At 37.6% G+C, this 8,474-nt stretch overlaps 1 pseudogene; it reads right to left on the bottom strand.

Moving 5' to 3' along the window:
• Positions 1–942: 942 nt before the first annotated feature.
• On the bottom strand, positions 943–1,622 carry LOC123956053 (annotated as a pseudogene).
• Between the last annotated feature and the right edge of the window lie 6,852 nt (positions 1,623–8,474).

The following is an 8,474-nucleotide window of genomic DNA, read 5'->3' as shown; positions in this document are numbered from 1 at the left end:
TAGCCAGACTATGGAAAGAACCTAGATGTCCATCAACAGATGAATGGATCAAGAAGATGTGGTATATATACACAATGGAATACTATGCAGCCATCAAAAGAAATGAAATCTTGCCATTTGCGACAACGTGGATGGAACTAGAGCGTATCATGCTTAGTGAAATAAGTCAATCGGAGAAAGACAACTATCATATGATCTTCCTGATATGAGGACATGGAGAAGCAACATGGGGGGGGTAGGGGGATAGGAGAAGAATAAATGAAACAAGATGGGATTGGGAGGGAGACAAACCATAAATGACTCTTAATCTCACAAAACAAACTGGGGGTTGCTGGGGGGAGGTGGGATTGGGAGAGGGGGAGCGGGCTATGGACATTGGGGAGGGGAGGCGAACCATAAGAGACTATGGACTCTGAAAAACAACCTGAGGGTTTTGAAGGGTCAGGGGTGGGAGGTTGGGGGAACAGGTGGTGGGTGATGGGGAGGGCACGTTTTGCATGGAGCACTGGGTGTTGTGCAAAAAGAATGAATACTGTTACGCTGAAAAAATTAATAAAAAGGGAAAAAAAAAAAAAAAAAAGAATTTAAAATTCCACAGCATGCCCTCCAGAGCCTATATCCAGGGAACTGCTATTTTCTACTCCTTAAGGGCAAAGATTCTAGATTTCTTTTTTCTTCTTCTTCTTCTTCTTCTTCTTCTTCTTTCTTCTCCTTCTCCATCTTCTCTTTAAGAAGCTGTTAATTTTCTGTCAACCTTATTTCCACTTTCTGTTTAGAGTCGCTGGAAGAAAAGCTTCAGACTGGTCAGTAGTCTCCACACTCAGGCCTGAGCGGTGGGAGCTGTAGCCCAGGCCTGGGCAGGGAACCAACGGCCAGTAGCGCCCAGAGGGCACCCTTGTGCCTTCAGACTCCGCATCACCTCCAGCTGAGCAGCCATAAACTCTAGAGCTCCAGCTGTGCATTCAGCCTGAAAACAGCCTTTCCAGCAGCAGCCAGCTCTTCCTTATCACTCTCCTCAGGATCTCTGAGGAAGCAGAGAATTCGTAGGACCTCCCGCCAGAGCTCATGGGAGCCAGGACTGCACATGCGCAGAACTTCCCAGCCAGCGTCTGCCTCCTCAGACCCATCTGGTTAGGTTCCTGTGGTTGCACGGGGTGGCCGTGTCCACATCGGTGGAGGACAGTCTGTCACACTGAGTGACGGTAGGCAGGTTAACATGAGACGGCTCTGGAGAGGTTGGTGGTGAGTACTGGGAGCAGAAGCCACCAGAACTCCCGGCCCTGGAAGGCTGCCTGGATCTGGTTACGGAAGGTTCCAGGAACGAAGCAGCCAGCACCAGGAGTGGCTCCAGGGGCTGCAGCACACTTCAGCACAGCCTGCTGGCCAGTATTCCTGGAGGACGTGACACGACACCACAGGTTTTCAATGGCAACAATGGCACTAGCCGCGGGCAGAGCTTCTCCCAGGCTCTCTTCACATTTATGGTGTAGATGCCATTTTCCTTTTGTAGATGCACTGATCCATTTGGAAGTAAGGGTTGGTGCCATCTAAGGGGATTCCTGCTGCGAGAAATTTAAGGAGACCCCCTCCTTCACTTGTAGGACATCAAGGGCTCTAGACATTGTGAAAATTTCCCTTTAATCACAGAAACTCAAAACAACACTATGGACCCCTCTCTGGGTAATGCAAAAAAAAGTCTATTTTTTTTCATACTTTAAAAAATTTTTTTAATTTAAATTCAATTAGCCAACTTATAATACATAATTAGTTTCAGGTGTAGTGTTCAGAAATTTATCAGTTGCATATAACACCCAGTACTCATCACATCATGTGCCCCCCTTATTGCCCATCACTCAATTACCTCATCCCCCCCCACCCATCTCCCCTTTATGCTGAGCGAAATAAGTCAATCAGAGAAAGACAATGATCATCTAGTTTTACTCATATGTGGAATATAAGAAACAGGGCAGAGGATTGTAGGGGAAGGAAGGGAAAACAGAATGGGACATCACCAGAGAGGGAGAAAAACCATGAGTGACCCTTAACTATAGGAAAAGCATATATTTCTTAATTAAATTTTAAAAAGAACATGTTAGATATAAAAATATGACTTGCTTATTTTAAAATAACACATTTTATAGCAGCAATGTCTACAATAGCCAGACTATGGAAAGAACCTAGATGTCCATCAACAGATGAATGGATAAAGAAGATGTGGTATATATACACAATGGAATACTATGCAGCCATCAAAAGAAATGAAATCTTGCCATTTACGACGACGTGGATGGAACTAGAGCGTATCATGCTTAGTGAAATAAGTCAATCGGAGAAAGACAACTATCATATGATCTCCCTGATATGAGGACATGGAGAAGCAACATGGGGGGTAGGGAGATAGGAGAAGAATAAATGAAACAAGATGGGATTGGGAGGGAGACAAACCATAAATGACTCTTAATCTCACAAAACAAACTGGGGGTTGCTGGGGGGAGGTGGGATTGGGAGAGGGGGAGCGGGCTATGGACATTGGGGAGGGGAGGCGAACCATAAGAGACTATGGACTCTGAAAAACAACCTGAGGGTTTTGAAAGGTCAGGGGTGGGAGGTTGGGGCAACCTGAGGGTTTTGAAGGGTCAAGGGTGGGAGGTGGGGGGAACAGGTGGTGGGTAATGGGGAGGGCACGTTTTGCATGGAGCACTGGGTGTTGTGCAAAAAGAATGAATACTGTTACGCTGAAAAAATAAATAAAATGGAAAAAAAATAAAATAACACATAAAATTATAAATTTGGCAATGGAAAGAGTAAGTATGATCTTATACAATTCTTTTTTTTTTTTTAATTTTTTTTTTCTTTTTTACAGATAGAGAGAGAGAGAGAGAGAGAGAGATTACAAGTAGGCAGAGCAGCAGCCAGAGAGGGGAGGAAGCAGGCTCCCTGCCAAGCAGAGAGCCCGATACGGGGCTCGATCCCAGAGACCCTGAGATCATGACCTGAGCTGAAGGCAGAGGCTTAACCCACTGAGCCACCCAGGCGCCCCTACAATTCTTTATACATAATGAAACTCAGGCACAGAGACTAAATGACACAAGAAAGTATAGCTCTTTTGTTTGATGAGCTCCAAAATCTAGGTTACTATTTACACATAAAATTTAATCACTGATACTTCTTTATGTACCTTAGCCTGTTTAAAGCCAAAATTATTTTCATAATTATAATTTGTGAAGTGATTCGTTAGATACCACTATTTATGGCAGTATTGCAATGATTTCTTCACAGAGAATGCTAAAGTACTAGCATTATTATGGATTAAAGCTTTTCAGATACTGGTTTCTTAATTGATTGTCCCATGAACTTTAAATTATAGAAAACATTAAGTACCTTTGGAAGATAGTTACTTTTTTTTTTTGATAGTTATTTTCTTTTCCACATTCTTTTTTCTATTTTCCAATGAATGATATTTGTTTGTTGGCATCTAAATACAGTCAATAAATACTTGCCATTTACCTTACAATGGTACTCTGAGAGTCTCTTGAAACGGGACACTTGAACAAGTAAACTAACAGGTATGGTGTAATAGATATATTTTGTTGGATACTGAAGAAGATAAGTGAAGGAAAAATAAAATCAAATATAGTGGAAATTGAGAAATGTCTATAATTATATTTTTATTTGTATGCATATCTACATGTATTTATTTGCTTTCTTTAGTGAGATAAAATGTGAACAGTTAGAAATGCTTCTTGTTTCATTATGGGAAACACAGGCCTGGACCCTTAAGATTCTCTTTAAGTATTTATATGTGTAGAGAAAAATGGGAAATTCTGATACTTACTGATTTTTCTTTAACTTCAATGTATATCCATGGATATTTAATTACTACCATATTTATCAGTAAGTCTAAATATTATAATGTATTTTTTCACTTTCACATAGAAAAATGAAAATGACATCATAAAATCTTCACAAAATGTATGCAATTTTTGAAAAGATGATTTTAATAATAATGATATTAGTGGGGCACCTGGGTGGCTCAGTTGATTAAGTGTCTAACTCTTGATTTTGGCTCAGGTCATGATCTCAAAGCTGTGAGATAGAGCTTGAGAGTTGAGATCCCCACTTAGTAGGGAGTCTGCTGGAATCTACTAGAGATTCTCTCCTTCTGCCCCTCCCTTTGCTCACTCTCCTGCACGCGTGCACTCTCTCTCTCTCTCTTTTTATTTTTCTCTCTCTCTCAAATAAATCCTTGAAGAAAAATAATGATATTAATAACACTTGTTGGATTTTATGGTATGCCAGGGAGTGTGGTACTCACAGTAAATGAATAAGTCTACATCTATCTCAAAATAGCATTGTTATTTATGCGCTGTTATCACTCCACTTTGTAGATGAGGGACCTAAGACTCATACAGTAATTTCTCTAAATTCAGATATTTTGTAAGGACTGGAGTTGAGATTGTAATCCAGGCAGCCTGATTCAGAGTCCATGATCTGGCCTCTGTGAAATAGGAATTAATATAAACATTGATTTTTTATTCTTTTTCCTTTTACAAAAGTCCTGGTTTCTTCAGTGAACATGTATCATTTTCAAATTGAAGGGGAAAGACCAACAGTGACACAAACAATTTTTTTCCAGAGAATAAAAAGAAACTTTGTTCTATTGTTTACAGAAATCCAGATATTTAGATTCATACTGAACATGTGTATTAAACAGATGGCACTGTAAAAGTGTTCTTGTTTCCCTTTGCTGAACTGCCCTGAGTTTGAAGAAATAATAGATTTTTTAAAATTACACAGCTCTTGCCAGAAAATGAATTCTCAATTTCAAAAGTGGTTAGTGATTATAAAATGTGCTTTATTTTTTGTGGCTGTGCTTTGAAGTTCAAATCTCAGGAAACGTCTCAATTATAAAGTATCTGCATCATCAGAATGTTACTTTCCTAAGCAGCTGAAAATATACCACATCCACTAACAACTTCCTGTAAAATAGAATTTCGGGAACAAAAACTAGAATTCGTATTTGACTCCATGGTTCTATAAAGTCTCTTTCATTTAATTGGCTTTCTTTTATGTAATTTCTGGAAATAAAACTGAGTTCTAACAATGATGTGAAACTGGAGACAAAATGAAATTTAGATCTAACTGAAGTCACTTCTTAGCTCTTAAGACTGTTTCAGAATATGAGGATATTTGTTGGCTTGATCAGAAATAATCAATGACTAGTGCTTTGCCAAGATTCTGCACTTAAAGTTCACTAAATGTTCATAAAAATACAATGACATAAAAATAATACATGGCATACACAGATATTAAACATTTAATGTTTATGATATTGATTTTATAATTAGGTGAAATTTATAATTGAAATATCAAGTAATGGAATCTGGATTATATGTTTTACTCTTACTAGACATGTACATAGTTCATATAATAAACATCTAAAAATAAAATGACAAATATGTTTTGATGAAATATTTGTGCTTAAAGTATAATTCAAATTGTCAGACACTGATTTCAAGTTTTAAGGAATTATTATATGTTGATCATTTTAAATATGTTGAATTAAAAAAAAAGACACTATCAGGGTGTTAGAACAGACAGAAGTGTAAATTTTGAGCTGTATACTAAAAGGCTTTGGGAGAAAGGAATATGAATAGAAGCTGCAAAAGAGATAGAGAAATAAAAAGTAAAGAAAGGATAAAAAATAAAGAGAGAAAATGAAAAAGGATCTCAGTCTTAATGGTGAGCATGTGTGTTTGAAAAAGGAATGGCAGGCAGTAGGTAAAACCACATTCCTGCATTTCTCCATACCAGCCTGTTGTTCATTCCCAAAGCTTTCTCCTGCCCAATTTATATTCTCTATGAAAACTAAATTTCGTTAGCATGTTATGAATGTTAACAAGTGCTCCGGACACTTTACAGAAAATACCACCAAATTAAACTTTCTGGAAGGAAACCCATTTTCTACCCTTGCATAACTCGACCAACTCCTGTCTACATTCCAAACTGGTAGTTCACATCTTAGTTTTAATATGTATAAAACTTTGCTTTTCACCAACATCCCCGAAGAGCTATTAAAAAGAAGCAAAAGAAGAAAAAAAAAAGAAGCAGCAGCAAAAGTTTAAGTTATATCCATTTTATAAGAACTGAGGCCCAATGTGTTTGGAGGAAGAATGGCAAGATAAAAGAGGGCAGAATAGAAAAGGCAAGAATGCAGAGAAGACAATTAGACAATTTAGTGACCTGGTGATGTCTTTATTAAATTAACATACCTATTTGAAAATAAAGAAATGAGTAAAGTGAGTAAATGCTTATGTTTCACTCATGTATGTTTAACAGAAATTTTTATACAGATGTATGTTTAACAGAAATTTTATACAGTAGCTCACATTTCTCATACAAAATATTTATACGTGTTTTTCTTTACCTTTTTCCCTAGGAGATGATGAGACAACCAAACTATTTCACCTTATCAAAATACAAACAAAGTGTATTTGTTATTAAGATATAATTAAGGGGCACCTGGGAGGCTCAGTGGGTTAAGGCCTCTGCCTTCGGCTCAGGTCATCATCCCAGGGTCCTGGGATCGAGCCCCACATTGGGCTCTCTGCTCCGTGTGGAGTCTGCTTCCTCCTCTCTCTGCCTGCCTCTCTGCCTAGTTGTGATTTCTCTCTGTCAAATAAATAAAATATTTAAAATATATATATAATTAATAAAGATACAAAGTGGTAGTCATAAAGCAGCACACTGATATTTTGTGAGTCCTTGCTTTGCAAAGGAATCATTCCTGACTGTAGGAAAACACATTCTATTCCAATGTTTTATACAATACACCAAATAGTAAAAATGGAATGAGAATTCTTTAAATTAAAACTACATGTTCTGGATATGTTATGTGGCCTAAATATAAAACAAAACGAAACAAAAAATTTTGAAATTCAGTTTTGTGAGCCTGGTAGGAGGAAGTCATTATAAAAGCAGAATACAGTCTCCTCGTATGGTTTTTTATTTATAATTATTGTGGGCTTGGTTTACGATATTAAGGAAATCTGAACAAATCCACATGCACCCTACCACCACCATCTACTATCCACCCTAGAACTTGAAGAGTGAATATATTTTAAGTAGAGGCATCACACAAGGTAAAGATGGTTAAATGCATTTAACTCTGTGTTTAAGGGCCAGTATTCTGTCGGTTTTAGGATGATCATCTGCCATAGCAATCAGCTATCTCCCTGAGGTCTGCAGGACACTTTCTCAAAGTGCAGGGATACTGGATAGCTGTTTTTACTTAGGAAACCTGTCTACTGGCTCAAAGTGAAACTGTTCAGACGACTTAGAGAGGTCGTTAACGCCAGGAAACTCATACAGGAGGGAAAACAGAGTTAAACTTCGGCCCTTTTTAATGGTCCTTACACCATATATGTTTTCATGGGTTTATAATTCATACTCACCATCTTCATTATTTATATGAGAGCATTGACTTTTCAGGTTACAGTCTTCAAATTCCATATTCCTACAACCAAGAAAAAATTTAGGAAAAAAATGTATTAAAAATGTATTTACTTTTTTCAACTCAATCCCAAAGAAATTAAGGTAAACCATTTTGTTAGTTTTCCACTGCTGCATAACAGATTACCACAAATGTTTTCTGTGTTATGGTCTCAGTGAGGCAAGAGAAAAGGCATAGCCTGGCTGGTTCCTCTCTACTCAAAATGTCACAGGGTACCTTCTCCTTTAGAAGCTATACTGGAGAAGACTCTGCTTCCAGATTCATTCAAGTTGTTGATAGAATTCATTTGCTCATAGTTCTATTCCTAGGACACTGGCTTTTCGCTGATCTTAGAGGCTGTCTGCAGCTTTCTGCCACATGGAATTCTCCCACAGGTCCTCTTCGCTTATTGAGCTACAGAGAGTCTCTTGCTTGAATCTGATAAGATGGAGTCTTATATACTGTAACATCCCATCACCTTTGGGAGATACTGTTTGTTAGAAGCAAGTCACAGATTCCCCCCACACTCAAGGGGAGAGGATTACCCAAAGGCATAAACATGAAAGATGAACATCCTTAGATATTGCATTGGGTTGGTCCTCCATAATTATTTAAAGTCATAGAGCAAGTTAAAGGGAAAACTTGAATAGGAAAACAGTTCTCTTGCAAAACACACCACCTTCTCCTCCAATTTACTGCCAATCTTCACAGTCTTACCTTCCCATTGCTCCATTAGCCATTACAATGGATTTTAATTAAAAATTCTCAGATGTTATTTGTAATAAAAAAAATCAACATCCCATTATAACATAGCTTATTCTTTATTTATGATTCTATGTTAAATTTTTATATATTTTTTTCTATCTCTACACCAAGGTAAGAATATGAGACAAAGTAGGGATAGGATGAAAATTCAAATTGTCTTATGATATTTGTAAGTATATATTATTTATATGTATTATATTTCTTAGTCTACTCTAAT

This window comes from Meles meles, chromosome 14 (assembly GCF_922984935.1).
Source record: "Meles meles chromosome 14, mMelMel3.1 paternal haplotype, whole genome shotgun sequence".
NCBI classification, from domain to species: Eukaryota; Metazoa; Chordata; class Mammalia; order Carnivora; family Mustelidae; genus Meles; species Meles meles.
Note: the sequence above shows the minus strand (reverse complement) of the source record. Positions and strands in the feature narration are given on the sequence as shown.